This window comes from Hylobates moloch, unplaced genomic scaffold (genome assembly GCF_009828535.3).
Source record: "Hylobates moloch isolate HMO894 unplaced genomic scaffold, HMol_V3 SCAFFOLD_1, whole genome shotgun sequence".
In the NCBI taxonomy this organism is placed as follows: Eukaryota; Metazoa; Chordata; class Mammalia; order Primates; family Hylobatidae; genus Hylobates; species Hylobates moloch.
The window spans coordinates 175,764,591-175,782,115 of NW_026652276.1; positions in this window are offsets into that span (position 1 = coordinate 175,764,591).

Sequence of the window (17,525 nt, forward strand, 5' to 3'; positions counted from 1 at the left end):
GAAAGTGTTATTTTTTACTTAGCTTATTATTTTTATCTCTGAGAGAAAAGTGATTGCATACTTTCTATAAATTGTAAAATGACAATTTAGTGGACAATGTTAAGAGGATGTAAACTCTGAAAAATGTATCAGTTGAAAATGCAGTTTATCACATCTTTTTCTTCATTCAAAAATAAATTGGGGCTAACTGTAAACAAAAAGGTGAATTCATGATATTTAAAACATATGCTGTACTCCACCTATCAACTACAGATATGCTGTACTCCACCTATCAACTACAGACAGGTGTGCAACCTGTCGTCTGCACACAGAACATACTGCAAGATTAACCACATGCTCACTCATAAAGCAAGTTTTAATAAACTTAAAAAAAAAGCCCTTAAAACCATACCATTCATACTCTTGGGACACAGCAGAATAAAAATAGAAATCTATACCAAGAAGATCTCTCAAAATCACACAGTAATATCCAAATTAAACAGCTTGTTCCTGAATGACTTTTGGATAAGCAATGATTTTAAGGCAGAAATCAAAAAAAAAATGTGACATAAGTGTAAACAGAGACACAGCATACCAAAATCTCTGGGATGGAGCAAAAGCATTATTAAGAGGAAAGTTTATAGTGCTAAATGCCTACCCCAAACTTAGAAAGATCTTAAATTAATGATCTAACATCACACCTAGTGGAAATAGAGAAAGAAGAACAAACTAATCCCCAAGCTAGCAGAAGAAAATAACTAAAATCAGCGGAACTGAATGAAATTGAGACCCAAAAGAATCGGTGAAATCAAAAGTTAGTTCTTTCAAATGATAAGTATGATTAATAGACCACTAGCTAGATTAGCAAATAAAAAAAGGGAAAAGATCCAAATAAGCACAATCAGAAGGACACAGGTGACATTACAACCAATCCCATAGAAATATAAAACATCTTCAAAGACTGTTATGAATACCTCTAGACATGCAAAACTAGAAAATCTAAAGGAAATGAATAAATTTCTGGCAACACAATCTCCCAAGATTGAATAAGGAAGAAATTGAAACCCTGAGCAGACCAATATCAAGTTCTGAAATCAAATCAGTAATAAAAAACTTACCAACCCTAAAAAGCCCTGGATCAGATGGATCCACAGCTAAATTCTACCAGACATACAATGAAGGTTTGGTACCAATTCTATTGAAACTTTTCCAAAAATGCCAAGAGGCGGGACTCTTCCCTAACTCATTTTACAAAGCCAGCATCACATTGATACCAATGCCTGGCAACGATATGACAAAAAGAAAAAAATATAGGCCAATATCCCTGATGAACATAGATGCAAAAATTCTCAACAAAATACTACCAAACTGAATCCAACAGCATACCAATAATAATAATAATAATAATACACTATAATCAAATTGGCTTCATTCCTGGGATGCAAAGTTGGTTTGACATGCACAAATAAAAAATGATTCAACACACAAACATAATAAAAAACCAAAGCCATATGATCATCTCAACAGACACAGAAAAAGCTTTTGATAAAATGACACATCCCAGTATAATAAAAACCCTCAGCAAACTAGGCATTGAAGAATCATACCTCAAAATAATGAGAGCCATCTATGACAAACCCACAGCTAACATTTGCTGAATGGGCAAAAGCTGGAAACATTACCCATGAGAACTGGAAGAAGACAAGGATGCCCACTCTCACCATCCTTATTCAACATAGTACTGGAAGTGCTAGCCAGAGCAATTAGGCAAGAGAAAGAAATAAAAGGCATCCAAACAGAAAAAGAAGAGGTCAAACTATCTCTGCTGACTGATATGTTTCTATAACTAGAGAACTCTAAGACTCCATGAAAAGACTCCTGGAACTGATCAATGACTTCAGTAAAGCTTCAAGATACAAAATCAATGTACAAAAATCAGTGGCATTTCTATACACCAATAGTGATCAAGGTGAGAGCCAAATCAAGAATGCAATCCCATTTACAATAGCCACAAAAAATATAAAACACCCAGGAATACATCTAACCAAGGAGGTGAAAAATCTCTAATAGGAGAACTAGAAAAAACTGCTAAAAGATACCATAGATGACTCAAACAAATGGAAAACATTACATGCTCGCGATTGGAAGAATTAGTATTGTTAAAATGGCAAAACTGCCTAAAACAATTTATAGGTTCTATCAAACTACCAATGACATTCTTCACAGAACTAGAAAAAAAACTATTCTAAAATTCACATGGAACCACAGAAGAATCCAATAACCAAGGAAATCCTAAGCAAAAAGAACAAAGCTGGAGGTATCACATGACCCTACTTCAAACTATACCATAAACCTGTTGTAACCAAAATCACATGATACTGGTGGAAAAACAGACACATGACAAAAGGAACAGATTAGAGAACCCAGAAATAAAGCCACACACCTACAGCCATCTGATCTTTGACAATTGACAAAACAAGCAATGGGGAAACTACTCCCTTTTCAATAAATGGTGCCGGATTAGCTGGCTAGCCATTGCAGAGGGATGAAATTAGACCCCCATCTTTCACCATATACAAAAATTAACTCAACATAGGTAAAAAATTTTAATGTAAGACCTCAAACTATAAGAATCCTGGAAGAAAGTTAGAAAACACCATTCTGGATATTGGCTTCAGGAAAGAATTTATGACTAAGTCCTCAAAAGCAATTGCAACAAAAATGAAAATGGACAAGTGAGACCTAATTAAACTAAAGAGTTTCTGCACAGCAGAAGAAACTACCAGCAGAGTTAAAAGATAACCTACAGAATGTGAGAAAATATTTGCAAATTTTACATCTGAAAAATGGTCTAATATCCAGAATCTATATGCAATTTAAACAATTGTAGAAGCAAAAACCAAATAACTTCATTAGAAAATGGGCAAAAGACATGAACAGACTTTTATCAAAAGAAGACCTATAAGCAACCAACTAACCTGAAAAAAAAATGCTAAATATCACTAAAAATCAGATAAATGCAAATCAAACCACAATGAAATATCACCTCATACCAGTCAGAATGGCTATTACTAAAAAATCAAAACAACAGATGTTGGTGAGGCTATGGAGAAAAGAGAACACTTACGGTCTGTTGATTGGAGTGTAAATTAGTTCAGCCACTGTGGAAAGTAGTTTAGCGATTTCTCAAAAAGTTAAAACGGAACTACCATTCAACCTAGCAAAGCAATCACTGGGTATATATCGAAAAGAAAACAAGTTGTTCTACCAAGGAGACCCATGTGCTCATACGTTCATCACAGCACTATTCACAATAGCAGATATAGAATCAACCTAGATGTCCCTCAGTGGTGTACTGGATGAAGAAAATGCAGTACATATACACCATGAAATGCTACACAGCCATAAAAAGAATAAAATCATGTCCTTTTCAGCAACATGGATGCAGCTGCAGGCCTAATTATCATAAGTGAATTAACGCAGGAACAAAATACTACATACTCTCGCTTAAGTGGGAGCTAAACCCACATTTCTGGTTTCTCAGGAACATAAAATTGCAACAATAGACACTGGGGACTACTAGAGTGATGAGGGAGGGAGAAGGGCAAGGGTTAAGAAACTTACTATTGGGTACTATGCTCAGTACCTGGGTGATGGGATCAATCGTATCCTCAGCATCACACAATATACACATGTAACAAACTTGCACATCCACCCCCTGAATCTGTAAAGTTGAAAAAAAAAAACATATTCAGTTTCCATTTTCATGTAATAGTTCTTCAATTTGAAAAAAACAGACACTTTGATAGGAGTTGATTCAGAAATAAAGTGACAGTATTTCAATACCAGATATGTGTTGTCAGTTTTATATACATTTTATCAAAAGAAAAGAAATTTCTTGATATACAAAAGAAGAATTATCTTCATGTCATAGTTTTTATTTCTAATGGTATACATAAAGGAATAATTTTAATACAGCCTTATAAGTTTGAAAGGCCGAAACATAGTATATAAAAAGCATAAATGCTTAATGTAAAATACATGAACACTTCTTAATATTTTGCTCCTATGGAACACAAGAGCATTTCTGTTTCTAATTGATGTATATACTCTTGTGTTGTTGGAAAGATTCTGCACAACACTTTCTGGTAGTTGAAAAAAACGTGCGATGGCATACATATAACCAGTTCCTGGCTGCTCAGCATATTAAACATAATTTTGAAGATAAAGCAAATATCAACCTTGTTATCTTGTACAATTCTTGAAAAATGCCTTATGATCAATTATCAAATAAATTTATCACTGTTATCCCCATATTCTGCAGATACTAATAGTAAATAAAGTAGAATATTTCTGGAAGCCTGCCATTTTAGTTAAGTTTGAGATGATAATATTGAACCAAACAAATTCATTCTGTTTTAAATAAAGCAAAACCCAAGAGTTTAGTATTTGAGAATATTAGTTTAAGAAATGATTATCCTTCTAACATTCCTTTCATTGATGGTCATGTGCTATGTGAAATAATTCGTAACATCAAAATCTTATTATTATTTTTGTTTGTTTTTAAATTTTTATTTTGTTTTTGAGACAGTCTTGCTCTGTTGCTACAGGCTGGAATGCAGTGAGATGAACACAGCTCCAGCCTCCTGAGTAGCTGGGTCACAGCTGTGTGCCACCACAACTGGGTTTTTTTTTTTTTTTTTTTTGTAGAGACAAGGTCTCAGCGTTTTTCCTAGGCTGGTCTCAAACTCCTGGGCTCAGGTGATCCTCCTGCCTCGGCCTCTCAAAGTGTTGGGATTACAGGTATAAGCCATTGCACCTAGCCTAAATCCTTGTTTTCTGTGTAAGTAAAAATATCAATAAGAAGTCCATTTTAATAACATACATTATTTTTTCAATATGGTAGATAAGGAACTTTCATCTCAGACTTATTTCCCCCCCTACTGTCAGCTGAATAGGTTTTAGCCTCGACCTAAATGGAGCATAAGCAATGAATACATGCTTACATCAGAAAATAAAAGTAATGGACTTTTCTTTATCAGATATCTGAGTTGTCATCATGAGGGCTTTTGCTTTGTGGGCCATGATAACTTTTTATATGTAATTAATTTGTATGTTACTATAAACAGGAGAAACTTTTCTCACCCTTCCATGAGGTAATTTATATAATATTGATTAAATATATTTTAGTTTTGAAATACATTTTGCAAACATCCTCTGAGTTATGCTACATTTCATCATTGAATAAATTTTTAGATACTTTCAGGTAAATATCCTACTTCAAAATAAATTTTATTATAGCAGATTAAAAGCAGAAATAAGTAATTCAAATGTCTTTATTGTGGTTCTCTTAGTAAAGTTTAATGACAGCTTTTTAATATTTTAATGTCTTTGCTCTTTTCTAATACAAGTTATATTTACTGGATTTCTGCCACTTTGTTATTAGAAGTAAAAAATATTAGAACAAGTAAAAAACTCTATATCTCTTTACAGTTTAACATTTCTTTAATTTCTTTTTTAACAATTATACTTTAAGTTCTGGGGTACATGTGCAGAATGTGCAGGTTTGTTACATAGGTATACACATACCATGGTGATTTGCTGCACCCATCAACCTGTCGCCTACATTAGATATTTCTCCTAATGCTATCCCTCTCCTAGCCTCTCACCCCCAGTGTGTGGTATTCCCCTCCTTGTGTCCATGTGTTCTCATTGTTCAGCTCCCACTTACGAGTAAGAACATGCGGTATCTGGTTTTCTGTTCTTGTGATAGTATTTCCTACTAGTCAAATATATTAATAATCCTCTGACACTTCTAAACCACAATCCATCTTCAATTTCTCCTTTTATCATGTCTAAGAAACAGCTACTAATTTTAAAAAATTTTTCTCTAACATCATCTTTTATTGAAAAGTTTTACTACCCAATAGGTAAAATTTACCACTACATTTCTTAGGCCTTCAATGTCTTTCTTGCGTATTTCTATTATAGCAATCCTTTCAACTGTTTTCCCTTCTTTCGTAATGCTCTAACTGACCCACAATGGCTGTCCCTGGAGTCTCAGTGGAACATTTAGTGAGTCTCAAACACTAAACCGTGGTCACTGATCACATTTTAACTAGCAATAAGATGAATTTCTCTAATTACACAACATGAAAACTGAGCTAAGTTGCTTAGAACATTTTTCAAAGGCAGGAAATAGCAATCTTCATATATGTATTTTGGTATACATTTTACATTGATATATATATATACTTAATAATATAATTCACTGTAATATAAACATTATATGTATATTATTTATGTGTGTATAATATAAACTGTCTTTCATAAGTTGTAGGTGTATACCTCTGGCTTTTTTTTTCAATTGAGACATAGTCATTTTCATACTGCTTCACAGCATTCTGTAATATACCAAGATGGTGTGATTTAGTTTCTATAAATTTTTTTCTCTTGATGGATTTCTACTGTGCTTTCTCAGCAGCTTCCTTCTGCTTCATTTCCCAAATAATTCTGCAAAATCAGTATGCAGGCAGTAAAATAAATTGGTCTTGAAATGGTTCTTCTAGTACAGTTTTTAGGTTTTTCCTTTTTTTTTCCTCTCCCTGGGATAGAAGACTGATAATGACTATGAAAGCTTCCAGGCAAAAGTAAAGATAGTCTTTTAGGAAAGTATCCTATTTAAAACCCTGTGATTCTTAAAATATATGAATTGCTACTTAAATATATGTGCGTGTGTGTGTGTGTGTGTGTATATATAGATGTGTATGTATATCCGCATACATATATGTGTATATATATACACATATACATATATATACACACATATATACACACACACACACACACACACACACAGTCATATAATTGCTTTTTCAAAAGTCTTCCAAGGAATAAAAATAACAAAAGTTTTCTAAAGTTTTGCAAAGCAATTTTTAACTGGTTCAGCCAGAACATCATTAATGAAATACTATCAACTACCTAAATTACGTTTATATTGTATTTATAGAGTGTAACTTAATATATTCCAAATAATAAAGCTTATATTCTGAAGATGTATATTTTGAGGATATAAGAAATATTTTTGCATGAAAATAGAAGTCATTGTGAATGTTTTAAAAAATAAAACTATGTATATATTTGTGCACACGGATTCATGAACAAATAATTGCACCCTATGTTACTGACAATTGTCCTTATTCAAATATAGGTAAAATTTGCATTAATTTTTCCCTTCTGTGGGTAACACTTCATTTACAAGAAATCTGTGCCTTTTTATTCCTTGCTTCATAATTCAGATTCCTGGCACACAATACTGAATTTTATGACTAAAACCGAAGTAAATCATGCACAGCTGTCTCTATTTTAGGTTTTTTTTTTTTTTTTTAAGTTTGTTCTGGTAGTGTCGCTATTGTGCAACTCGGTGTTACTGAATCATTGTGTGTCCACAATTTTGTATGAATTATGTTGATTTCTAACCATTTTTTCAATTACTGGTCACTTTCATGAATGGTCTCTAAATGTCGTTGAAGATTTTCTGACAATATTCAAATGTTGGTTCAAAAACCACACTGACATTAATGGTAAAAGACTCTAAAAGTGTTTTTGGCTAGGGGCTGACAAAATACAGCCCAGAAGCCAAATCCAGTTCACAGCCCATTTTGGTATAGTTTTCAAGTCAAGAAAAGTTTTGTTGTTCATAAATGTTTGTTTAAAAGAAGAAGAAAAAGAATGACACAGAGACTGCCTATAATTACTATCTCCCCTTTTATGGTGAGTTTACCAACTCTTGGTTTTAAGTTATCCCATCGTAATTATTCACTGCTTTTACAATACCTTGTTCATAGTAGTAATTCAATAAAATATATTGGATACTCATATTATTCACTTCAGTGACTTGTTAATGTTTATTTTATTTATAAAATTGTAACAAAAACTAACATTACTGTAAAAGGATAATAAATAATTATTAGAGAAGTCATGCCTTTATTTATATAAATTGCCTGATTAAAAATAAGACATTAATATTTATATTATCTGAAGCAGGGGAAAATTATTTTTAAGAGATAATACTCGAACATTTTAAAAATACATTATCAAATATGAGTTAATTGTATAAAACATGTACGAAAAAGATATGTGAGGAAATTACTTCTGCAACCTCCACCTCCCAGGTTCAAGTGATTCTGCTGCCTCATCCTCCCTAGTATCTGGGACCACAGGCATGCACCACCATGCCCGGCTAATTTTTGTATTTTTGTTGGAGACATGGTTTCGCCATGTTGGCCAGGCTAGCCTTGAACTGCTGACCTCAGGTGATCCACCCACCTTGGCCTCCCAAAGTGCTGGAATTACAGGCATGAGCCACTGCACCTGGCTGATATATATGTTTTTCAATGAGATCAATCATGTAAAAATCATGGTATATTACCATGTTTTGGTATGTAAAAGAACTTCACTTAGCTACAAAAATAAATGCTAAACATATAATTGAAAAAATGTAGAGTCTATTTAAAGCTATATGTTTAAATTTAGTGGTTTCTAGCCCAAAGTATAGAAGCATAAAATGCAAATGATTAATTCATTAAAAAGATTTCATTAATAAGCATCAGGAGTAGACTGGGAACTGAATTTTACAAAATTTCTTACATTCTATTCAGAAAACTTCCCCTTCTATCTCTCTACAACTGATTTTCCTTTGTCAGCTGACTCCAGTGTTTCTTAACCAAAATCCTACCCACTTTAATTGCCATATTTATTTAATTCTGTTAAAGGCAGCAACATGAGTTTTTGTCTATAATTGTTAAAAAAAAAAAAGTACACATGCAACAAACAAATATTTTAGTCATAGATTTCAGATAAAACTATTGAGTTTTTATTTTTTGTAACCAAAGTAAATGACATACCAATTTAAAAGAGAAAAGAAATATAATGAAACAGCTTATATTTGAGCCCTTCCTATTTGTTAAATACCTCCTGGCATTATTTCATTTAATTCACACAATTATTCTAGGCAGCAGGTACTGTCATTAGCTTCTTTCTACAGATCAAAAGTTGGAAGACTTTACTCAAGGTCATAAAGCTAACAAGCATGAACCCAAAATTCAAGTCCCTAATCTAGAGCACTGGATTAAGTATGCTTAATGATTATGTACAGCTTTCCATTTATCCATTGTATTACCCTGGTATATGGAACATCATACATAAGTCTGGGGTATGTTTGAAGAGCTAAGACAAATGCAAAAGTTAGGAAAAAGAGAGAAAGGAAAAGAGATTACTGAGAGGAACTATAATTGTATCATAAATAGTATTTAAGCGTACGTATAAAGCTAAATCATGTAAGTATTGATTTAAAGTTATAAACAGCTTTAAAATTTTATGCATTTGATAAGAAAACAAAATGCAGTGACTTACCTAAGATTGAGAATATACACTACTTCTAATCTCAACGTCCTTGAGATCTGTAATATGGAAGCTGTTGCTTGCCACCACTGGGCATGAGCAGAGTTGCTGGATTCTTCTCATGGGTTATTCTTAAATTTGACTGCATTGGAATCACCTGGGATGCTTTAGCGTTACTAATGTCCGAATCCTACACCCAGTGATTCTAATTGAATTGGTCTGGGATAGGGCCTGAGCAACAGGAGTTTTAAAACCTCCTCAGGTGATTCTAATGTTTTCTGAGTCTTAGGAACAATTTATTTTAACTACTTGCCGGTGGGCATACCCCTTCCCTGCTCACGTCCTCGCAAAGCAGTTGATGCTCAGAGATTTGGTCTGCTACAGATGAGGGTAAGAGACTTTATGTCTTTCAGATTCTCAAGTGTGTTTCTCAAAGTGTGATCCCTGAACCAGTATGTGCATCACTTGGGAACAAGTGAGGCATATAAATTCTTAGACGCAATCTAGACCATTGGATAAGAAACCTGGGAGTGGGATCCAGCAATCTAGCTTAACAAGCCCTTCCAGTGATTCTGACACCCACTAAAGACTGGGAGCTACTGTAAGCCCAAAAAACCCAGTTTTTCCATTTTTCAGTAGAGGATTTGAAATGAACAAAAAAATACTGCTCATTTTGTTTTATAATTTATATTTTGAAGGAACATATAATTTACATTTTACATTACATTCCAGCTCCTTCAGATTCAACTTCATGGTAAGGTTTTAATCTATTTATTTCACCAGTCACGTTACAAAAAAAAAATGTGTGTGTATGTATAATGTTATATCAGACTTATCAAATGTGTTTATATAATAAATTATTATTTCTTTCAGGTATATTTTGGCATCACTGGTATAAATAGTTGAGGTAATTTGCTTTTATCTTGTGGTTTGAATTTATAAGAGAGAAGTAGGCGTTTAGCATAATCTGAGTACCTAAATATCTATAAGGAGAGTGAAAGTTTTAAATCCATCTGCAATAATACCTATAAACAAAGTATAGGTGCCTGTAATGTATTTACACATATATATGGATAGATAATATATTAAATAAATACATTATATATTATATTGATTTATATAAAATATTATTTTATTGTCATTTAACAGCATGTGATAAACTTTATGTAGATTTTATATTGATACATACTCTGTCATTTGGTTGAAATATTAGAGGCAGGATATTTTAAGAGTGTAGGTCTAGAGTCCTTCAGACCCTAGTTCATCTTCAGGATTGCTCTTACTAATTAACTGTGATTTTTGAGAAATTATTTAGACGTTTGAGTTTTCAGTAATATTTTGTTTCCTTTATATTCCAGTTTCTTCCTGTGTGAAACAGAGACAATAGTATCTATTTCATAGTGCTATGGCGAAGTTAATATTTGAAATAATATATGTAAGTCTCTTAAACCTGGTAGCCATGAGACAGCACTGAATAGATATTAACTATTTTTATTTATATCACTATGTGCAAATATTTCTTTATATAACGTAATATTTTTTAAGAATGTATACTTTTAGAGGTTCCATGAAAATAATTTGTTTTGCTGTTTTAATAAATAATATTGTCAACCTTTATATTAAAAGTTTTGTGGAGAAGGTCTCCAGGCCTAAAGAACTACCTTGAAGGTTATAATAAAGTGATTTACATAGTGGTCTATTGTTCACTGTAAATGCAGTGGAACCTTGATAAAATATGACTTGCTATAGCATGAAATTTAGCATAATCCCAGTGATGGGTGCTGGTTACTGAAAGAACCAGAAGGTTCTTGTTATATTATTTTATCTTTATCTCAGTTGCCTGGCAAAGACCCAACAAATCATGTTTTAATGAAGTCCATCTTTGGAAGAAAATGAAACAAAATACTATTCTTTACTTTTACAGAGCTCTTATGGTATTTATGATAAATAAATGGAGGCTAGGCATTAATAGGGAGGCATCACTTGTCTGGGAGGTAAAAAGAAAAAAAATGCAAATTATTGTAAATACAAAAGTTTTGAAGTTTTGTCCTTAAAGTATTGAGAATGTAGAATGCCAAATAATCGAATTATTGAAGTTGGTTGAATTTAAAGCAGCTTATTGTTTTTTATGGCCATGTTCTGTCTATAAAATGATATAGGTGTTATCTTGAGTATCATTCATAATTTAAATAATATTCAAAGGTTCTAATATTCTAATGTAGATCTCTAATTTGTTCTGAATACCTCACATTATTTTTTAAATTATCTTTTGAATATTTGTGTTGGATACATTGCACAGTTAAAGAATATAAACTGTGATTTGACATCATGTTTTATGTGCTTTGTACTTCAGTTGCTAGCATGGTGCTCGTCATAAGGCAGACACTCAGTAAATGTTTTCTGAATGATGGAAAGTTTCTAATTTTGCATGCATTGATGAGCCATACTATGTGTGTAATTTTATACTACTCATGTTGCTTTTGTTTGAGGAAATAGTCATGCCTAGTCTTGTTGTTTTCTTCCATCTGGAGGAATATCCATTAGGATAACCCTCCTGATCTCTCTCTACCCCCATTCATGCCTTCCCAGGAGGCAAGAAATGATGCAAGTGACAGGTGACTCTGGAACTAGAAACTGGGATTGCTTTGTTTGTTAATCCTTTTTGTCCTCATGTCATGTCATATTGGGATCCACCTCTCAGTGTAGAGCAGGAGCCTGGGTCTGTTCCTGACCATGTGGTAGGTAGGCTTGGAGATATAAAGCCTACAGGGGGAGACCTGTGGCTCTACAGCTCTACCTGTAACTGTACAGATGAGTCTGCCTGATTCTTGGGTGAAGATAAGGACGTCAACACTTAAGGATTAGGATATAATCCACATAAGCCGCAGTCTATATTTGCTCCATCAGTGGTGAAGCTGATATTTTTATTTCCCTCTTTTTTTTTTTTTCCTATCTCTGCCCACCTTGATTGTTTCAGAACTCAGACAGGAAAAAGTGTGTATATTGATTCTCTTGAACTTCAACAGATTTATGCATATATAACTTTTATGTTGGAAATGCCACTGACATAAAGGCTTGGATGGGCAAGGAGAGCATGCTGGTAATAAATATTCACTTAGCTGGAGCTCAAATCAGCATACCTAGGAAAACATGCTACTAGACAGACAAGTGTTTTTCATTTGAGAGCTCTTAAAACAAGAGTTCAGAAATGTCGTAGTGCCAACAAATATTAGAGATGTGGTATTCATATTGTGACTGAGAATCCTAGAGAACTCCTAATTTTCCATGAGTATTCACCAGATTACTTTTAGCAACTGGCAAGTGGACAGAAAATATTCATATCCCTAGTTTTATGAGCAGGGATAGAGTTTTATTTCTGAAGTACTGTCATCTCATGTAATAGAAGACTATTTTTTTTCTGTTTTCTCCAAACCAGCACATATTCCTCAGTCACAGATTTTCCTAAATATACTTAGGTACTGGCAGATTTTTTTCCTTCCTTATGTACTTGCCATTTGTGTACTGCCATCACTGATTAGAAGTTGAAAAAAATTAAAATGTCCCACATAGAATATTTTCACTTATGTCCCATTTTTGTCAAAAGTTTAACTTTTTACTTCACATAAAGTTATTATTTTTATAGCACTCTATAGTTCCATGACTAGCAACATTGTCTTCACATATTCTAAAACCTGAAATAGGGAAACATACACAGTATCATATTTTCCTGGTTGATACCCTGTCCATTAGGTGGATTCATTGTTTAAAGCAAATGGAATCAAATGTAAAAATCTATAATATTTGGGATGGGATTTATCATCATGAAATGAAAGAGGCTGTATATACATACACACACACATAAGCTTATCTCTTATTTGATCCCCTAAATTACAACTCAAACCTATTAGCCTTTATCCTGTTACTTCTCTTCCTTCATCCTATACTTCTCCGTTTTGTTCTTCTCCTAGCTCTCCTTTTGAATCACTCCCCTTTACTACTGGCTAGACAAAATCCCCTACAGCACAGTTGCCTCTTAAAGTTAAAACATTTCTTGAATAAATTAATTAATATATGTAGTAGTTAAAGCAAGAGGAGTTAAATTGAAAGCATGACTCTACCAGTTTAGAGCTGAATAACTCAAAGTGTAGTTTTAATATCCCTAAACATCAGTTTCCTCCTCAGTGCTTTAGGGATAATATGATCTGTTTTTCAGCACTGTTATGAGTATGAGGGTAAAGTGAATTAAGTGCTTTATATATATATATATATATGTACTAAGTAAAATGTAGCTAGTATTATTAATAAAACATTGTACACTATTAATTAAACATAATACTTAAGACATTTCACTAATGGTTAATCATTATTAATAATTTACAATTGTTATTGATAATTAATAAAGTATCAATGATAAGAACACTTAGAAATACGAGATAACACCCTATGAGTCATATGATATCCTATGGAGTTCGGACTTGCAGGAGATGAAGATACTAATGTCACATCTGTGGCTTTTTCCATACTCTCCTTAGGTTAACCTTTCTACGTTTTTGTGAGAACCTTTACCCAGAAAACCGGTCCGCTTGGGAAGTGGGCCTGATACATTTAGCCTCCCCACCTCACGGCAGGTATTTCTGACATAAAGTCACATTCTGACCCCAGTGACCAGTTTATATAGGGCATGGTATTATTTTACCATGTGTGGCTTTCCATCATTTCCTGCAAGCAAGGTCTAAGAAAGCCTCAGAGCGACTATGCATTTGTTCCAGTGGCAAAGGAAAAAGTAAAGGGTTATTTATACCACATTTTAGGTCCATTTGGAACACAGGAGGTTTTTGTGGTCTTGCTCTGAAACCTAGCCTAAAAAACATCATGAATAATATGGCTTCTGTGGAGAAATTTCTTTTGAATTCTGAACAAAGAAATTTTAGAAACACTCCCCTTTACCATTGCAGATGACCCATGTAAAAGGTTTCAAATGTCTCAGTATACAAATGACATACTTTGGAGCTTTCTGTTCATCTTCAGTTCCTGAAACATAATAATTATTTCTAAGGGGTAGACTTTGATTTGCAGATTACTGCACACTGCTTTTTTTTTTCTTTGTATTTTTCCCACACATCTTTTCCCTTAAAGTCCACTACAACATCATTATCACAGTGCTCCTATCAATGTTTAAAAGCCCACTTTTGAAAGCTGTAATACCTTTGTTCAACGCTGATTTGTATTCGGCTTTGTAGAAAACTTAACTTAAGAGAAACTTTACTGAAACATGAATACTAACCCAGAACAGGCATTGTATTTGAGTGAATGTAACTTTGCACCACTTCTGAGAAGTTTAGATTGCTCAATTCCCTAGCTACTCCTTCAGGCCCTGGGTGACACTCTGAAATGGATTAAGTCCATTGCCACCTCCTTTCTCTTTTCTTTGTAATGGATAATATTACTGTGTCTTTTGTAAAACACTCTGAGTTTCTGAGATGAATGACAATAACAGCAAAGAAGAAAGGTATTGCTTTGGGATTAAAATGAAACTAGACAAATTTTTACTGGCTTTATCTCTGGCAAGATTGCAGTAGAATGTTTATTCTCAAGTGTCATGGAATTTAATCTGATATAATAATCTCAGAATCTAAATAGGGATCAAGGACTGTCTTCATTTTGAACCTGCTGAAGTTTTCTTCTCAGTACATTCATGGTTATAAGAAGTTACAGCCACTTAGACCTGTTTGAAGTTTATGGAGTGTGACCTATTTATGAAGTTGTATATAAACAAGCTATTAATATATATCCTTATAGCAAAACACAAGGTAATTAACTTAAGCTACATTTTGAACACTAAGTACTTATAAGATAATTAGTCTCTTCATGAATGCAGCATTTAATTGTAAAATAAAGTTAATAAAATTAGCTATATAATATTTATATTAGTTTAATAATTTTATTTTTAATGTTAAAATCTTTCAAATACATACTGAATAGAGAATGATAGGCCGTCTTGTATCAAGCAACCAGTTTGAACGAAAGTTAATTTTTTTCATATTTGCCTCAGAAATGTTTCTCAAAATTTTTTACTTTGAAAAATATAAAGCTACAAAGCAGTTGAAAGATAATATATGACTATCCTTTATAGCTTTTCCTGAATTCACCCATTTTAACATTTACATTTTGTCATATTTGCTTTATCTCACTATATACACACATACACACATGTACACAGGTGCTTCTGTTTAGGTATGTATATATTTCAAGTTAATTTTTGCAATGGTGTCAGTCAGAAAGGGACAATGTTAATTATCCCCTAGGTATAGTGGGTTGTTTTAGTATCTTTTTTTTTTTTTTACAAATGTATTCATCCAGTTGAATTACTTTGGTACCCATATCAAAAACATACTGACCGCATATCAGTTTATTTCTGGACTTTCTATTTGGATTCCTTTATTAATAGATCTAATCTTATGCCGGTGAAACACTGTTTTGATGATTGTAGTTTTATCGTAAGAAATCAGAGACCATCCTCATATATTTTTCAAAGGTGTTTTAGCGATTCTTAATCCTTTATTTTTCCATATACATTTCAGATTCATATTGTCAATTTAGGTAAGCACGCACTGAGATTATGTTTGGGATCTTCTAGAATCTGTAATCAATTTGGGGAAAAACAGTATCTTAAGCATTTAGTCTTCCATTCCATTAACAATTATATATCATATCAATTATTTCGGCTAATTTTCCTATAATGTTTTGTAATTTTCATAGCATAGGTCTTACATATATTTTGTTATATTTATCTTTATTATTTTCAAAATTTGAATACTATCATAAATAGAATTATTTTTAAAATTATATTTTCAAATTTTTTATTCTAATAGTTTAGTAATTCTAATTTAGCAATACAATTTATTTTTGCATATTGATCTTGTATCCCGCAATTATGCTAAATTGACATTATTTTTACTAGCTTTTTGTTGAACACTGAACTTAAAAAAATTATGAAAAAAATTATGTCATCTGTAAATAGCCACTTTTGCTTTTTTCTCCCTAAATCTTTGTTCCTTTATATATCTTTTTTCTCTCAACACTTTTACCTGTTAGGAATGTAGAACAATGTTGGGCATGTGCTGATAGTGAAATTCTAACCTTGCTTCAGATCTTACACAAAAAGCCTTTATAAATGAATGTGGAATTTTCCCACTATTTTTTAATCTACTGGGTTAATTGTATATTCATTTTTGTTATTTTGTCAATACATTGAATGACATTGACTGATTTTCAAATGTTAAGCCAGCGTAGAATTTCTGGAATAAACCCATTTGGTCATGATATATTATCTTTTTTATAGATCGGTGGCTTCAATTTGTAAATATTTTATTACAGAGTTTTGCATCTCTTTCATGATATATTATTCTATAGTTTTCTTTTTTTTTTTTAATTTTTATTTATTTTATTTTTTTTTTTTTTAATTCTCTTTTTTTTTATTATTATACTTTAGGTTTTAGGGTACATGTGCACAATGTGCAGGTTTGTTACATATGTATCCATGTGCCATGTTGATTTCCTGCACCCATTAGCTCGTCATTTAGCATTAGGTATATCTCCTAATGCTGTCCCCGCCCCCCCCACCCCCCACCCCACAACAGTACCCGGAATGTGATGTTCCCCTTCCTGTGTCCATGAGTTCTCATTGTTCAATTCCCACCTATGAGTGAGAACATGCGGTGTTTGGTTTTTTGCCCTTGCGATAGTTTACTGAGAATGATGTTTTCCAGTTTCATCCATGTCCCTACAAAGGACATGAACTCATCATTTTTTATGGCTGCATAGTATTCCATGGTGTATATGTGCCACATTTTCTTAATCCAGTCTATTGTTGTTGGACATTTGGGTTGTTTCCAAGTCTTTGCTATTGTGAATAGTGCCGCAATAAACATACGTGTGCATGTGTCTTTATAGCAGCATGATTTATAGTCCTTTGGGTATATACCCAGTAATGGGATGGCTGGGTCAAATGGTATTTCTAGTTCGAGATCCCTGAGGAATCGCCACACTGACTTCCACAATGGTTGAACTAGTTTACAGTCCCACCAACAGTGTAAAAGTGTTCCTATTTCTCCACATCCTCTCCAGCACCTGTTGTTTCCTGA